The sequence below is a fragment of the Aethalodelphis obliquidens genome, unplaced genomic scaffold, assembly GCF_003676395.1.
Source record: "Aethalodelphis obliquidens isolate GAN/ISIS:26980383/991018 unplaced genomic scaffold, ASM367639v1 scaffold20, whole genome shotgun sequence".
Lineage (NCBI taxonomy): Eukaryota > Metazoa > Chordata > Mammalia > Artiodactyla > Delphinidae > Aethalodelphis > Aethalodelphis obliquidens.
In genome coordinates this window covers 789,737-807,270 of record NW_020837964.1, presented here as the reverse complement: position 1 = coordinate 807,270, position 17,534 = coordinate 789,737, and the positions used below count along the sequence as shown (strand labels likewise).

The 17,534-nt window shown below is 60.4% G+C and overlaps 1 long non-coding RNA gene across 2 annotated transcripts; it reads right to left on the bottom strand.

Moving 5' to 3' along the window:
• Window positions 1-1,692: 1,692 nt before the first annotated feature.
• On the bottom strand, window positions 1,693-8,947 carry LOC113627322 (uncharacterized). 2 transcript variants are annotated; one of them, XR_003435515.1, is made up of 3 exons: window positions 8,755-8,947; window positions 2,425-2,591; window positions 1,693-1,882 (listed from the first exon to the last, which is right to left on the bottom strand). It is a non-coding gene; the product is annotated as an uncharacterized LOC113627322 (long non-coding RNA). The 2 variants fall into 2 exon arrangements; XR_003435514.1 differs by having other exon boundaries at window positions 8,815-8,945.
• Window positions 8,948-17,534: the final 8,587 nt, after the last annotated feature.

Sequence of the window (17,534 nt, the reverse complement as noted above, 5' to 3'; positions counted from 1 at the left end):
TAGCCTGTTGCACAGCCCAGGCAAGGCGTGGCCGCGTCACTGGTTATTCCCATCTCACAGACGGGAAGCCAGAGGCCAGTGGTCTGCGTGAGCTTCCCACGCACTCAGCGGTCTGTGCTTTGCACATGCACTTACTGAGCACCTACCGGAGCTGGACGCTACTCTCTGTGCTGGGGAGCCGGGGCGAGTGAGGCCAGGTGCCGCCTTACCCGTCGGAGGACACCGCGAGCCGAAGAGCAGCAAAACAACCCACGTTTTGCGCTACTTGGGTGTGCGGGAAGGCAGTCTCGCGAGAGGGCAACCTAGCAGGTGGGAAGTCTCGCGGGTGGGAAGTCTCGCTGGAGGGCAGTCTCGCGGGAGGGAAGCGGAGTGCTGCCCTGGCTCGCTGGGAGGAGGTGCTTTTCTCGCGTCTCCTGTGGGAAGCGCTCTTGAGCAGATCCCCCTGCTAGCGTAAGGGCCCCGAGGCCGGCCTTTCAGAACCCCGGGGTCCCTTCTGGGCTCCCTACCAGGCCCGCGCTCCTTCATCCTGGCCTCTGGTAAGACTCGTCAGCTCCCCTGGAAGGCAAGACCCTCCCTACCCAGGCGTCGCCGCCTCCCAGGTGGCGGGGACGGACTCCCAGGCTGGCTTGAGGCAAAAATATGGCGCATTGGGACGTATTTGGATGTAAATATTTTCAGCTGCGAGAGGAGTTGAGAGAGGAGGTCTTGTTCCCGGGCGTCTCTGCGGAAGCCGGGAATCTGGGCCATCTGGCGCCTCTTCAGCTGCCCCCCTTCCTCGCTCCGCGGGCGTGGGGGGAAGGGGAGGCTCCACCTGGCCCCTGGGGGCGGCTGCGCCTCCCCAGCCTCACTTTCCCCATCCGCCCAGTGGGGCGTGAGGGTGAGATGGGGGCATTGGGACGCCCGGCGCCCCGGGAGCAGTCTGGTTACCTTTCCTCCCTCGTGGCTCTGACCCAGGCCAGGGGAGGGGCCAGGTGTGGCCCCGCGGGTAAACCCCATGGCCTGTCAGGGGTGCAGGAGGGCTCGGCCGCCTCCCCGGATGCAGGGAGGACCCCGGGACTCCCGCTCCTCCCCCTACCAGACCAGCCTCCTCCCAGCAGAGCTCGAGGGCAGCCTGGGAGCCCGGGAGCAGTGTCAGGACTCAGCCTGGACCGGGGCTGGGGCTGGGGGCCTCCACTCACCACCTTTCACTGGTTCCTCAGCTCCCATCCAGGCCCCGATCAAGCCACCTCTGTGTGCCTCTCCAGGCTGTGGCTCTGCGCGGTCTTTATGACGTCCTCTCGCCTAGAATGCCCACCACGCGCCTCCCCGACAGCCAGCTCAGCCCTCCCTTACTAGAGCTGTGGGGTCATGGGTGATGTGAGCCGGCAAAGCCCTCGGAGATGGCTCGGGGCAGTGGTTCCAGACAGGTGCACTGGAGGGGGCTCAGGGTCGGGAGGGAGGCTGCTGGGCCCCCTCCCGTTTCAAACGGGGACGCAGAAGCCCAGTGGGGGTCGTTTCAGTACTGGCCCAAGGTCACCAGGCAGTGAGTGGCAGAGCCATCTTGGCCTCATCTTCAGGTTCTCTCTCTCCTCCACTGGCCTCTAAGCAGGGCTGGCGGTGGACCAGGTCCAGCCTGGGGGTTCACGGGTACTAAGCCTTGCACTTCCTGGGATGCTTTCAGCTGCAAGTAACAGGATGTCCAGCCAACAGTGGTTTAACAGACAGTCACATATATTTTCTGGAACTGGAGAAGGTGGTGCTGGATTAGGTGCCGTGAGCCGATGATGTCATCAGGGACCCCGGCTCTTCCCATCCTCGTGCTCTGCCGTCCCCTGAGTGCTGGCTTGTTGCCTCATGGTTCCAAGGTGGTTGCTCTAGCTGCAACGATCACAGCTTGTGACCGCTGCATTCAAAAAAAGGAAGAAAAGGAGCCAGGGAGGAAAATCTTTCCCAGAAATTTTCAGGCAGTTCTCCCCTTCCAGCTTGTTGGCTAAACTGTGGCTGTGCCTAGCTGCAAGGGAGGCTGGGAACATCCTGTGAGGTCCCTGCCTTTGGGAGGGGTTGAGCTGGCCATGTGCACTTGGGGGTGGGGAGTGGCCAGGGCTCAGAGGAGGCAGGGGTGGCAGGACTGGGGAGGAGAGAAGGAGCTTCCCCGAGGCTGGGAGAGGGTGGGTTTAGGAGAGAAGGGAGAAGGGCTGGCCCTGCTGGTGTGCAGCACCCAGACCCGTAGGAGGCCAAGGGTGTGTCGAGGGGGTGACCCCAGGCTCCTGCCTCAGTGACAGTGCCCTGGGCCCTTCACAGTGGACCTGGGCGTGGGCCACACAGCCTAGAGTGGTGACAGTGGGCTGAGGGGCCTGTCCTGGTGAGGGGCTGAGGGCTGCTCTGCTGGGACACAGACGAGGTATGAGTCGCTTCTTGTTTCCAGGGGCCGAGGCGTGCACTCACATCTACAGAGTAGAGGTGCTCTTCTCGTCCTGGGTGCACCCCCTGCCGGACGGGCGTTTCCCTCTGCCCGGCTGGACGCCGCCTGCTGCTGGGCACCCTCGGGAGCCCTTGCCCCTTCTCAGCACAAAAGGGACCCTCAGCGATGCCTTCCTCCTGTTGCCTGCCACCTACGAAGAGCCCCAAAGAGGTTAGCTTTTATTGTTTGCCCTGAAAAATCTCAACTTTTGCTTTTCAAATGAAGAGTCCCCTGGTTCCTTTAGCTGTTAATTCACGCACCACATACTGATATTTGTGTTTATGGAGGGCAGGCGTCTGTCTCCTCACCAGTGTCCCCTGCCCCTGGAGCCGTGCCTGGCCGACAGAAGGTGATCAATAAGTATTGCTACTCGCCGAATGAATGAGTGAAGGAGTACGTGAACTGCAGCCTCCCCTGTACCAGGCCCGGGAGGCCAGCGTGCACTCAGTCTGGTTACATGTATGTGTGTGTTTACCACGTGTGAGTCTTCCTTTCCAGCTGGACTGCAGCCCGTGGGCAGGGACTCCTTCCCGAGGCCTCCCCCGGCCCACCCCGTGAGGACCTCCCACACAGCTGCGGTTGTGGGGGCCCCGGGAGACAGGTGACGCCTTATGAACAGGAGAATTTGCAGAGTGAGGCGGGTCTTGTAAGACCATCGGGCCCATGAGGGACGCAACACCGTAGGCTGGTGAAGCAAACGGCTTCGCCCACAGTGTCTGCAGCCCCGGCCTGCTGGGCTGTGGTTTGAGCAGGCTCCCTGGCTGCCCTGGGCCTCAGTTTCCCCATCGTCAGCTGGAGATAACAGGCGTGAGAGGAAGCAAGATGTTCTCTTCAGGAAGAGCCCGGGCAGGGCGGGCCTGTGACTGCTGCCCTGCCCGGGACCTCGGCTACAGAACGTCTTCCTGCCAGGGTCCCCCAGGCACCTGGTCGGCACCACCTCCCCGTCCCAAACAGTCGCCGTGGGGTCACTGTCTGCGGGGTCCTGGTTGGAGCTCCAAGTCCAAGGCCGCATCCGGCAGCCTTATCTCAGTTCCTGGGAACTTCCCCCGGGGCCAGCTGCAAAGGTGGCCCCAGAGATACTAGGAATGGGGGTGGGTGCTTTCCTGCCCGTGACATGATTAAGTAACAAGAGCAGTTGCTGGCGGGAACATGAGCGGCCACACCAGCCATCTGGCCCTGCCCAGCCCCGCTCTGCCTCGCTCCAAATTTATCTCCCCGGCCCAGCCCTGCTGACTGGTGCTATCACTCCCGGGATGGATGGGGGAATTACCGCGGCCTGTGCTTTGCGAGAAGCTTATAACAAAGCCCGCAGCCAAACCCGAGGTGCAGAGTGAGGCTGCTTCCCCAGGGGCACCTGGAGCGCCTGCAGCCAGGCTCCCGGCCACTGGCCCCGAGCGCGTCCCCGTGCCCCCGCCCCGCCCCGCCGCAGGATGCTGTTCTGCTCACACACCTGCACTCTGTACGGTTCCTATCGGCCCCCAAGTGTAACCGAATCCAAAAATATTAAACCGGGGCCCATCTGTTGGCCAACTGATGAGCGCAGATGTGCTCTGGATCTCAGAGGCAACTGGCAGCCCGTCAAGGCTGTTAGAAGCGGCACCTGCTGCCTGTTTTCCCCCTTCCGCCGCCCCTCCTGGGCCCAGGAGCCTGTGGCCAAAACACGCCCCCACCCCGGAAGGGGCTGGCTCCCCCCGCCGACCAGGAGGAGCGTCCCAGGGCAGGACCCACAAAGAGCCTCACCCACCGGCGGGGAGCAGGGACCCCCGGGTCCAGTTGGGTCCCTTTGCCCTGAGCCCCCTGTCAGCCCACCATGGGGTTAAAGCGGGGACAGGGCCAAGGGCTGCTCTGGAAGGAGGTGGACAGCGGCCGAGCAACAGGCAGGCCACCTGGGGGCGTTTGCACCTGCGCTGCCCCCTGCCCAGAGCTCTCCCCAGGGGCCACCTGCCCCTCCCCCACCTCCTGCAGCTCTTTGCTAAGACAGGGTTGGAACTAGACAAATACAACTGCTTCTTTCTTGCTTTGAGACTCACATCAAGACCCGTCTACCTCATGTTATGAACATCTTTACTGGTCCTATTTCAAGAGGGGAAGAGAAAGGAAAACGCCAGCTGTTTCCTCCCCAGGACAGTGGCGGACGTGGGGAGACCAGCACAGAGGCTATCATTCAGGAGTTCCAGGATGGGGCTGGACAAGGAGGCAGAGGTGTTGGGGGCTGAGAAGGGGCTGGAGTCTGGACGTAACCAAAGGAAGAAATAACAGTATGGCCGGAGGAGAAAGCTGAGGCCTGAGAGGTGGTGGCCCTGCCTCTTCCCACCCATCAGGCGCTCCTGTGGTCCCCACCTGCTCAGTGCCAGGGACAGCCAGGTGAGCGGCAGCCCCAGACTCGGGTCTGGATGGCTGGTCGGAACCAGGGCCTGCCCAGAGGGATACGGGCCGTTGAGGCCAAGTCCCAGGCGTCCGCCCTCCACTGGATAGGTGGGAGACCTGTGTCCAGGTGGAGGAGAGCATGGCCTTGGCCGGCGCCCTGGCTTTCCATGGGGGCTGTGGGCGGGCAGGAGGACCGTCGCCTTTCAAGGCACTTTCCTCTGTCCCTGAGGGCCACGGTCTCCCAGGCAGGAGACAATAGAGCTGGAATTTGAACCCAGCGCCGCCTCTAAGCTCCAGACATCCACGCCCTCTGGTCCCCAGACGGCTGAGATGTGGGACACAGGCCAGCCCCGCTTTCCTGAGCGGGGGGACCAGGCACCAGATCTGCAACCCGGGGGTCCTGCCCTTACAGCCAGTCCTGCAGACCCCTTGGGGGGCCTCAGTGCAAGGGCTCCCCACCCAGGGGGCCCAGGAGCTCCGTCTCACCCACTCCTTGGAAGCCTAGTTTTCCCTGTCAGATGGGAATCAGAAGAACAAGTATCCTGGTATCTTTCTGAGAGTTGTCTAGATCCGTGGCTTTCAAGCCTTTCTGAGTATGAGCTATAGTGGGAAATACATTTGCTACCCTGCCCAATGTTTACTTGCTCCTGTGTGTTACATGCGTTTGCTGGTGCCTCTGATGTTCTATGGCTCGTGGAAGCCTCACCCCCATCTCTGCCTCTGTCTTCACGTGATGTCTCCCCGTGTGTATGTCTGTCTCTGTGTCCAAATTTCCCCTTTTTATAAGAACACCAGTCATACTGGGTGAGAACCCACCCTGATGATCTCATCTTAACTAATTACATCTGCAGTGACCCTGTTTCCAAATAAGATCACGTTCACAGCTGCTGGGGTCGAGACGTCAACATGGATTTGAGGAGGACTCAGTTCAACCCACAGCGGTTAAATACCCTGAATTTCACCCCAGCGCCAGCCCTGGCTTCCCAGAGAGTAAGTGCATGTGGCAACGCGGCACGATTTGGGTGTGGGCGAGGGGCTTGCATTCTTGGGTGGTGGGGCTGCAGTGCGGGCGCCCTGAGGCCCCTGCCCCTGGCGCTGCTGTCATGGCCGCCTGCTTGAAGCTTTCGTATTAGTCTCACTCAAGTGGCTTGGACAGACCCTGGAGGAGCCGGTCACACTCCATTGGGCCAATAATACGGATTTTGAGACCGAGTCAGAGCAGTGCTGATTGAATACACCGCACTGGTGCCCCTAATAGGCTACTGATCTGGGCTGCAAGGCGCACACAATCCTGGATGGCAGCCCCCCAGGCCCGGTGCCCATTCCTGGCGGGTCCCAGCCACAGGCCAACGCAGTCGTATCTCCGGTGTGAGCCTGGGAAGGGCCAGCCGTGCAGCTTCCTGTGGGATCTGCGTGGGGATGAATTTCCTCACTGAGGCTGCTTGCCCTCGATTCAAGGACCGACTTCCTTCTGGGGTCTGACACAGAGCTGGTGTGGGCCAGGATTTGAGAGGGTGTCAGCCAGGTTCCCCCCCGCCCCCCGACCTGCTGAGGCTGCCCGAGAGGTTCCCACGGTCGGCAGAGCAGTGGACGAGCTGCTGCAGGGTGGACCTCCAGCCTTAGTGTATGCCATTCTGATTGGGAGGTCCAGAGGGAGGGCTGGCCTCCCCACCTCTGAGTCCCTCTGAAGGCCTAGCGGGGGTGTTCAGCCCCCTGCCCACGTGTAACGGGGCTGATCTCTGCATGAACCAGTGCCCCTCGCCCCTCTCTCCCTCTGTCTCTGTCTCTCCTCACCCAGCTTTGCTAACAGTACCCTTGCTGTGTCATTCTTCCTCACTTGGGCAGGCCGCCATTCCTCAGCCCCTTCTCTCACGGGTGTAACAGAAATCTCCCCTCAAAAGCCCCCCAGGTGTTGGTGCACCTGCAGGGCCTGTGGGCGGCACCGTCACCGTTGTGCGCGCTTTACAGGAGACGGAGGCCTGGACAGTGCAGGCACCTGCCTGAGGCCCACGTAGCTTGCTTGCAGGGCTGGGCCTGACACCCAGCTCTGTCACCTGCCCTCCCCACACTCCATGCAGCGAGAGTGTTGACAGGACTACTCCTCCCCCGATAGGGCGAGCGCGTCAGCCCTGAGGACGGGGTTTGGGGAGCACAGAGCCTCCATCCTGTGAGCTGCTGAGTCTGCTTGCTCTTACAGGAAACTTGCCCCAGCTGAGCTGTGGTTGGTCATGTTTTGGGGGGAGAGTTTTAAGAGAAGAAGTGAAGACTGAGTCCATCTCAGCCGAGTTGGACACCACGCTCTCTGCACCCTTCACCGTCACGAGCATCTCTGCCATCTGGGCAGCTTGCCCACACCCCCATTCCTGAGGGACTGAGCCCCGGTCGCTAGGCTCTTCCTGGCTGAGGCTGCCACGTCACCTCCATTAAAGCCGGGCGGAGGCGCAGCGCGGGGTGCACGGCGGCCCCGGGGTCTCACGTGTGCTCTGCCCTTGACGGGCACATTCTGAAGAGACCAGGCAGGCGTCAAAACAGACTCAGACGTGAGGCAGAGGCCAGGTCTATGGCATGGGGAGTTTAAAATAACTATGATTAATACGTTAAGGGATCTAATGGGAAAGACAGACAGTGTGAAGGACAGGTGGGTGATGTAAGCAGAGAGACGCAAACTCTAAGAAAGAAGAAAAAGGAAATGTGAGAAATCAACGTGTGACAAAAACGAAAACGCCTTCCACGGGCTTGGTAGTTGGCCCAGTAGGGTTGAGGAGAATCAGCGAACTTGAAGGTAGATCAACAGAAAATTCCTAACTTAAAACAAAAAGAGGAAAAAGAGAACCGTGGGACAATATCAAACGGTGCAGAATACACATAATTGAAACACCAGGAGGGGGACTTCCGTGGTGGTCCAGTGGGTAAGGCTGCGCTCCCAATGCAGGGATCTGGGTTCAATCCCTGGTCGGGGAACCGGATCCCGCGTGCATGCCGCACCTAAGAAGCCTGCGTGCTGCAACTAAGACCCAGCATAGCCTAAATAAATTAATAAATAACTTTTAAAAATTAAAAAAAAACAACACCAGGAGGAAAAGCAGAAGAAATATTTGAAATAATCATGCCAAAGAACTTTCAAAAATTAATGACAGACACCAAGCTAGAGATCCTGGAAGCTCAGAGAACACCCAACAGGATAAAGACAACAACACAGCAGAACCCCACATCTGGGCACGTTACCTTGAAACTGCAGAAAACCAAAGACAGAGAAAATCTCGCAGTCAGTGGGAAACGTTACGTACAGAACAAGGGTGAATGTCACAGCGGATTTCTTGTCAGACACCATGCAAGCAAGAGGAGAGTGGAGTGGAATATTTCAAGAGATGAATGAAAAAAAAACACCCATCTAGAAGTCAGCAAAATTCTCTTCCAAGGTGAATAGAAAACGAAGACTTCTTCAGATGAGCAAAAACAGGGAATTCATCACAGCAGACCTGCCTTGTGGGAAATGTTGAAAGAAGGTTACCCTCCTGGTCTGTGTGACGGTGAGTCACTCACCCGACAAAAGTTCACTGAGCACCTACTGTGTGTCAGTGCTGTGCCACGCCCCAGGGACAGCCCTGAAGTGAGACCGACGCTGTGCCAGCTGGCGACAAACTCACGGGGGAAGTTACAGCAGGAGCGGAGTGGGGGTGCAGGGGGTGCAGCGTCCCGGAGACCAGGTGACCAGAGGGTCTCCAGAGGGAAAGGAAGGAGCAAGGGTGGGAGGAAGCACAGAGAGGGGTGCTCGGCGGGAAGAGGGGGCAGCAATCCCGCGGGCGGCCGGGCTCAGACCTGGTGACCCTCCTCCTCCAAGAGCCGGCCCCAGCCCGGAAGCCCGTCCCCGTCAGCTTGCTGGCTTCTCAGCCAGGTGGACCTGGCCCGGCCCCCCGCGGTGCCCCCCGCCCCCGAGCCCAGCCCACCACTCCGAAGCCTTGCTTGCATCCAGGCTGCGAAGCCTTGGCTCTAAAAATAGCCGCCACCTGGGAGCAGAGACAGATGGGAGGCGGTGGCCCCGGCCGTCAGCATCCTGGCACACAGCTGGCTGGCAGCGGGCCGGGCAAACCAGCGTGGCTCCCGTGTGGCCCGGCGCATCCCTGGCAGTGGAGGAGGCTGGCAACGTGGCAGGCGGGCCCCCAGAGCGGCCCCAGCCACACCTCTTTCGTCCACGCCCCAAGCCCCTGCCGTGGAGCGTGACCTGTGCTGTCAGGCCGCTGGGCCTCACACCGGCCCTTCTGCTCACTGCACACCTCGGGCAGGTCCTGTGACCTGTCTGGTCTGTGCTTCCTGCTCCTCCAGACTGTGCCCACCCCCGGCGCTGGGCAAGGATCTCAGGAGTTAGAACACGCTGAGCGCCTGGCACAGTAGGTGCTGGGGTGGGAGGAGCCCGGGAGGTGCTGTGACTATTACTCTTTCCAACCCATGGGCCCCCTCATCCCCTCGGCTTTGCTTGGGGGACTCTCCCCTACCCACTGCCTGTGTCCCCTCCTCACCTGGCCACCCAGCCCCAGCCTGGAGCCCTGGGTGGCTTCCCAGGAGCGGGGGTGTGGGTGGTGGGTCTCTGATGATTCTCTCCCCGGACGGGATTACACCTGGGCCCTGCCTGGGGCTCCAAGGACCCCTGCCCTCTGAGGAGGGGACACAACCTGCCTGGGCAGGAGGAGGGGGACACATCCTGCCTGGGCAGCATCAGGTGTGACCAGTGGAATGAGGGGACTGACGTTTGCCACGTCCAAGCAGCAGCTTCAGGAGTCGCCTCAGTCTCCCCCCAGCTCCCTCCCACCCCTTTATCTGAAACCAGTGGCGCCTGTGGGACTGATTCTGCACTGCACTGAGACCACCACCGCCAGCCTGTCACTGCCAGCTTGTAATGGGAGCAAGACATAAACGTGTGAGACCGCAGCTTGGGGGCTGTTTGTCACAGCAGCAGAGCTGACTAATGCACCAGGCAGTGTGAGCTGCCTCCAGGTTGCACTGCCCCTCGTCGAAATTGACTTCATTTTGGTGAAATTTATATACAGTGCAATGCACACATTTTGAGCATGCAGTTCAGTGAGCGTGAACCAAGGGGTAAACCGTTTCTCCAGTGAAGATCTAGAGCATTTCCATCATGTTGCCCCTCCTTGAAATCAACTCCCCCCAATCCCCAATTCAGTCACCAACGTCCTCCTTCTGTTACAAGATTCATTTGGCTGTTTGTGGAACTTTGTCTAAACAGAGCACTTGCTTCGTGCCTGACGTCGTGGACTCTTCCCGGTTCAGGGATGCACTGTGTATGTGTGTCTGGGGCTCCCCTGGTTGCTGAGTAATGCCCTCAAGCGTGAATACAGCACGTCACGTCTGTCCGTCACCTGCGCTCTACATTGTCACTACTCTGGGCGAACGGAGCTGCTGAGAACATTTGCGCAGCAAATGAGGACATTTTGTCCTTTTTAATCTCTTCCAGCTGCATCCCTCCGAGCAGAATTGCTGGTCTATTCTAATCAACTCTATTTGCTCTTACAGGAAATTTCTGTTTTCCCAAGCAGTAGTTCTCATTTATATTCCCAGCAGTGCGGAAGGGCGTTCTGGTTGCTCCACACCCTCACCAACGTCTCATAGTGTTAGTTTTTTGTGTTCTGCTTTTTTCAGAATTTTAATTTTTCTAGTAGGCGTGCAGTGATGGCCTGTGGGGTCCACTGGGCCCTTCTCTGGTGACCATTGGTGTCGAGAATCGTTTCCTGTGCTTATTGGCCATTCATGTGCCTTGTTTTACTGACGTGTCTAAGTCTCAGGGCCACGTTTTGTTCGGTTGTTTGTATTTTTACTATGGAGCTGTAAGAGTTCTTTGTAAACATCAGTACGAGCTCTTTGTCGTATACGTCTCATTTCTTTTCTCCGTGGCTTCCCTTTTCATTGTCCTAATGGTGTCCTGGTGAGCAGAAGGCTTTAATTTTGATGAAGTTCTGGGTTTTTCCCACAGCGAATGCTTTCTGTGTCCTAACTAAGGAAGCTTTGTGGGTAGGTTTTCCTCGTTTCCTTCCAGAAGCCACACACTGTTGGCTTTTACACCTCGGTGAACGACCCTCTCTGCATGAGCAAGCTTCCTCCGGCGTGAGGCTCTGGTGGAGACCACGGCTCCCCACGGGACACCCAGCCGTCTCAGCCCCGGCTGCCTCATCACACCCGGCCTGGCCCAGTGCACGCCCTGTGTGCTCGGAGGGCCGAGCGGCAGACGGGCTGTTGTCTTGCCGCTGGACGTGTGTCCGGGGACGGCTGTAACAAAGGACCACAAATTGGGCACTTGAAACGACGGCATGTCCTCTTAAACTCTGGAGCCGGGTGAGTGGCCACGGGGCCGGTCTGGGCTCTGACCCAGGAGACGAGGGCGGGACCAACCCGAGGGGTTTGCAGGTGAATCAGCGAGGCCTGGTGACCGAGAGGGCAACTGGGGCAGGAGGCTGGCATTTTCTCCCCGGCAGCCCTGGAAGGAAGGCGCTTCCAGGTCTGGAGTGCCGCTTGGTTCCCGGTGTGAGGGGCAGAGGGAAGAGAACTGAGGGTGTGAGCCAGGGACCCCTGGGGTCAGACAGGGTGGGGAGGGCAGGTGAGGGCTGGGCCGGAGGGGAGCGGGGTTGCCGGGGGCTCCAAGGAGGACCAGGAGGCTTGAGGTTTAGCTGGAAGAACAGACAACACCAAATCCCATTAGACTGATCAGGGCAGGAGTCTGCATCCCTCCAGCTCTGCTTCCGTCCTTGGCGGGACATCCAAGGGGGAGGGAGGAATGGGGAGGAGCCGGCCTGAGGCCGAGGCTGGCAGGTGGGAGGGAGGCTGCGTGGCCCAGCCACCCCTCCTGGGAGCTGTCACTGCGGCCTCTTGCGGTTTGGACAGAGCTGCAGCAAGTCCTGCAGGATGAGGGGCGCACGTGCTTCTGAGCAGCCCGTGAGGGCTCTTCATTGGGCACTTCACGGCCTCTGCTTGGAGGGGCCTGGCCTTTCCCCTGGGGCCAGAGGGCTGCCCCCAGTGCCGGCCTCGCCCTGCTGGCTGGGTGCCTTCAGCTCGGTCTCCACTTGTGCTGCCCTGCTCCCCGCTGCCCGCTCGGACACAGCCCTCAGGCCCCTGGAGCGTGGCCGAGGTGGTCCTCCCTCGGGCCCAGCAGGGCCAGGTCTTGGTGCTCGGCCGCCTGGCGGGGGATGTGCCTGGCGGGGTGACTCAGGGCCGCAGGGCTTCCTGGGCGCTGGCGGGACAAGGCCTTGCCCAGAGCCCCGTGTTCCTGGTGGGGCAGCAGTGCATCACCTGTGACCTTTTGCTTCTTGGTGACAGAAGCCACATCACTTCTCGTCCGCTCCCACCTTCTGTTCTTCAGCATGAATTCTGGAAAATTCTCCGATTTCCGCTCTGTGGAACAACCATAGCCGTTTCTGTCCCAGTGCCTCCTGGGGTGGCCTCTGCTTCTCACGCTGTGAAGGAGATGGCAGAGTGTCTGGGGCCCGAGCCCACATCCCACTGCAGACGTGGGTCCTGCTGAGTCCCTGGGTCACTGTGGGGCGGCCGCTGATTCAGTCAGGGTGCCCGCCCCACCCCTGGCCGCAGCCCTCCAGGGGGCTCGGGACCGAGCTGCTCGCACCTCCTGAAGCCAGAGCCACTGCCTCGGTGCCTCCAGGAGGAGTTGGGCCCTGAGAGGCGCGTCCCTCCTACCCCGAGGGTCTGGGGGCGACACAGCCGTCCTGCTGCCTCTGGGCTTCCTGAGCCCAGCGCCTGTGTGCTCGGGGTCCGACACCACTGTCCTCGGTGCTCACTCGGGATCTGACACCACTGTCCTCGGTGCTCAGGCCCAGTTCCCACCCTTGGTGCACCGCTCGTTCAACAAAGCTCTCCCCAAAGGGGCAGGCGCCAGCTCCTGAGGATCTGGAGAGAGTCGGGCCGCTGCCGTCATGCCCTGAGGGTCTCACCCAGGTGGGGACAGTGTGGGCGTCCTGGCACAGACGGGCCGGGTGGGGGCGGTGCTTGAGACGACGCAGTCTACTCCGTCCCATTTCCGAAGGCCCGTGTCTGGCTCAGGTCCACCTCTCTCTGGAGGCTCTGGAGCAGGGTCCCTCCTGCCTCTTCTGGCTCCTGGGGGTGCTGGGCGTCCTTGGCTGGTGGCCGCCTCCCTCCAGTCTCTGTCTGTCCTCACGTGGCCTCCACCTGTGTGTCTGCATCTGTCTTATGAAGACTTCAGTCTCTGTATGTAGAGCCCACCCCAACCCAGGATGACCTCACCCTGAGATCCTTCACTCGGTCACGTCTGCAAAGACCCTTCATCCACACACGTCGCATTTATGGGTTCCGGCGCTTAGGATGTGGGCGTGTCTTTTTGGGAGACTCAAAAAGCCCAGAAAGGGGCACTGATGAGACTGAACCAGGGACCGGAGGGGGCTCGGCCCCTCTGCCCTCCCACGGCCAGCCCTTTCCGTGAGCTGCGTCACACGCTGTCTTGGTCAATTGTGGTAACAGGGGTGCGACCAGCACACACCATGGACGCAGGGAGGCCCCGCGCAGACGCTCTGGCCGGGGCTCTGCACTCCCTCTCCCTGTCACGAGTCGCCAGCATGGAGCCAGGTGACGGCAACTGATAACCTCTAGGAACCTCTGCTTCCTCGCCTGGGAAAGGGAGATAATGTCTTCCCTGGATCAGTGGGGACGGCGGAGGGGAAGGAGGCTTGAACCGCCGGTCCCTGGGCCGTGACGGGCTCCTCTTGGATGGCGCCCTCACACCAGTGTCCGGGGTCCCCCAGGGGCTGTGGGTGAAGGCTCCTGGTCATGAATCCCTCATCGGGCTGGGCTGGGTGAGGGGTGAGGCCTTGGATCTGGAGGGTGCCAATCGCTTGGGAAGGACCCCACGGCAGGAGGAAGGGCAGGGAGAGGATGGGGCGCACCAGTGGAGGGCAGGGACGCTGCGGGCAGGGGGTCAGGAGCCCCTCACCCCATCCTCAGCCCCCCTCCCCACCCGGCCAGCGGGCGGCAGAAGGATGTAAGCCACTGACAGCCCTGCCTTGTTTCAGAGAAAATATTCCCTGAAAGACATTAAAATGAAGTAAATAAAAGAGATAAAAATGGAAATATCAAGGCAGCAACTTCTTCTTTTCTGATTACAAAGCAGGCGGTGGGAGGCGCGGGCCCTTGAAGACGCAGCTGCAGCAGCCGGGCCGGCCTGATAAGGGCCCGGCCGCCTGTGCCCACGAGATAAAGCCGGCAGTGCTGCCTGGCCTCAATCCCGCCGGCCATCAATATTCACACGCCGGCCGCGAGCGCTCAGATAGGGGCGGAGACCGCTGCCGCAGAGCCCCTATTAATCCACTCGCAGGCATTTAAATCCCGCGGAAAGCGGACGACATCCATCTTGTCCTTAACCCCGCCCCTCCTCTGAGCCTCTAGTTCACTAAGTTTTCAGCTGCGGGTGGAGGGACCGGGAGGGGCGGGGGCCCACACACCTGCACACCTGCGGGAGACAGGCGAGGGCCAGCCCCCCGGGCTTCAGGGGCTGCAGTGATTCCAGAAGGAGATGGCTCCCGTCAGCACAGGGGCCTCTGCGGAGCGCCGTGGCCGAGGCGGCCGCATCCTCCTGGTCCTTTGCCAGCGGCCCTCTCCTCCCTGTCAGCCCACCAGCAGGGACCGAGGCTGAACACATGAACACACACCACACACAAGACAGTGACGGGAGGGGAGTGAGGGGCGTGACAAGGGCCAGGAAGACACCCAGCCAGGCTTCTGCTCACACCCTCCGTGGCTGCCGTCTCCCCAGAGGCCCCCGCTCCTTTCCTGGTCTTTGGCGCTTGTTCGTTTTCATGCCGGGCTCGCTCTGCGCAGGACCTTTGCGCGTGCACCTGCCTCCCGGGGGCCCGCCTCCTCCGGATGTCCACCTGGCCCCCTCCTTAGAGAGGCCCTCCTTGACCACCCCGTGTCTCCCCAACCCCCTTAATGGCACCACCCCTCCCCCACCACACTCACAACGCAGGCGCCACAGGAACACGTGTTTGTGCCCGTTTTATCCAGTGCTACAGCCCAGAGTTCAGAACAGCAGCTGGCACATAGCAGGTGTCCAGTGACGTTTACTGAGTGAAGGAGGGAGGCCGAATGGGGCACCTCGTTTAGACGCTGCGTGTGGGAAGGGCGTGGAGATGTGGACAGGGAGGGGGGTTGGACAAATGGAGCTGGAAGGACAGACCTCCAGGCAGAGGGACTGGCCTGTGCAAAGGCCCTGAGGTGGAGTCTGATGCGGTTGCGGCGGGTGGTGGGGAGACAGAAGAGGCAGCAGATGCAGGTGGGCCAGGCAGATGTGGCCTCAGGCCGGGAAAGACTCTGGGGGATTCTTCCCAAGAGCAACATGAGAGCACGTCCAGCTCCCCTGGGCACCCAGCACTCCCTGCACCCAGCATGCAGCACACACCCAGCACACAGCTCGTGCCCAGCTCTCTTGGTGCAGGCCCCCCAGCGGCACGCTCACAGGTGGGCTCCCGCAGCCAGGGAGAGATGCCAGGACTGTCAGGAGGATGCCCAGCTGCCGGGCACGGAAAAGGCAAGGCACGGGGGACAGTCCTTCTATCTGGCACCTCAGGAAAGGCCCAGCGTCTGTGCTCAGAGCTGTACCTCTCCCCCGAGGCTGCCCCCGTTCGGGGCTGCAGCCCCTCCTTGAAGCCACCTTCCCTGCCCACCCTTCTCTGGATGGATTCTTTCATCAAGCCTGGTCATAACCAGGTTTTTTTGGGGGGGGGGCGGGACAAGGGGTGGAGCACCCCTTCTCCAAGACAAAGCACCACCCTGGAGGGAGGCTCTGTCCCCGGGCACTCTCGCTCCAGGAGGGGTCCTTCCCCTGTCAGCGACAGGGCTTCTTAGAGCTGTGGTCTGTGAGGTTAACTCTGTGGGTTAAGACCACCATCCTAAAAACAATTGGGATGCATTGCACGTGGAAGAAGTAAACACTGTGAAAGGTGGTCTGGGGACGTGTGCCTGAGTGTGGCGGGGAGGGCCGCCGCTGCTCGCGTCCACCCTGCACCCTCCTGCTTTGTGCACTACTGGCCCGGTGCTCACAGCGCCCTCGTTCGCCCGGTTCCACAGCCGAGGAAACTGAGGTGTGGGGCGGCTAGCCCGTCCAAGGGCAGCTGGGACCTCGGGGTGGACAGACGAGGCACGTATACTGGCTGCACACTCCCTGGCGGGATGCCCCCAGATCAGTCCCCTCTCCTCTCTGTGCGTCCGTGTCCTCGTCTGGAAATGGGCATAAGTAACACTGGGGACTTCCCGGCAAGGGTGCTGTGGTGCAGACGGGACACAGCCCTCAGGAGATGGGCACCGCTGCCGTCACACCTCACGCAGCTTGTCCCCACTATCCCTGCCCCTTCTGGTCCCAGAGGCAGAGGGAACGAGGCCTCATCTCCTGGCTGAGCCGACAGCAGCCGCACATTCAAAGGAAAATGTACAGAACACAAAGAGGAAATCAGTATAACCGAACTCCTAATTCTCCTAATCGTCAAGGCGTACGTTTTAGTCGTGCAAGCCTCCCAGGCTCGGAAGCGTCAGCCCTGCACACGAGGACAGCTGCCCTCTGGCCCGCAGTGCCGCCTCCCCAGCGTCTGTGCTCAGAGCCGCCCCTCATCTCCGGGATGCCAGTGCCGGCACCTCCCCTCCCTCAAGGCCGGGCTGCTTCCACATCTGGCTTCATTCATAAGCAAATGCCAAGTCACCCAGATCCAGAGCTCATAGTCAGCCGGAAAGCTCTGTGCAAATATCACCATCATTAATAATCATTGATGAGAATGATAAATAAATGAGAATTATAATAGGAAGGTCTCTCTCAAGAGTGGGTACCCAGTGGGCCACGGGGGTCCCTGGCCGATCCACCTGCCTCTCCCCAGCTCCCCATCGCAGGCTCTGAGTGCTGCACTCAGGCCAGACTGTGGGCTGCTTCTGAGTGGTTGGGGCCATCCATGGCGGCTCAGGGACAGACCCACCTCCTCTTTCTGGCTCTGATGAACAGGTGGCCCCAGTGTTCCCAGGTGTAAGGTGAGGGTGGTGGTGAGCTGGTATCTAGGATCGGTCAGCATCCCACCAGTTCCTCCAGCCTTGCAAGGAGAATGCATGAAATGGGGGTTCCGTATGGCCCGGTTTGACACAGCAGTCGGTATGTTGTGGCCACAGCCCCATCGCACCAGATGAGCCTGTGCCAGTTCTTCTAGAACTGCTGCTCTGTCCATGGTTCTGAACCACAGTCTTGCAGGAAATGCTGCTTCCTCCACCTTAGGAACCAGGCACGTTGTCCAGCCTCCCCCAGGTAGTACGTGCCAGGTGAGGGGCAAGAAAGCGTCAGGAAAGATGGGAGAGCAGAGGAAAGAGAGAGAGGAGAGCAAGAGAGACATGCGAGACAGTGGCAGAGAGACGGACAGAGACATGGGCTCTGGGTCAGACAGAGGGAGGCCACCTCCTCTGACGTCACCAGGAGGAGGAGGAACTTTTGTTTGGGCTTCATATTTCAACAGTCATGGAATCTAAGGAGGATATTTTCCGTACGGTTTTCTGCCACTGTTCTCCTTCCCACGTGCTCCACCTGTGCGTCCTCGGGGCGTCTGTGCCGGCGCTCAGCCTGAGCAGCAGAGCCACCGGGCGTGCGTGTGTGCATGCAGGATATATAGATACATACATGTGCACACGTATGTGGGTCTGTTATAGCGAGCTGACCACATGCGGTAAC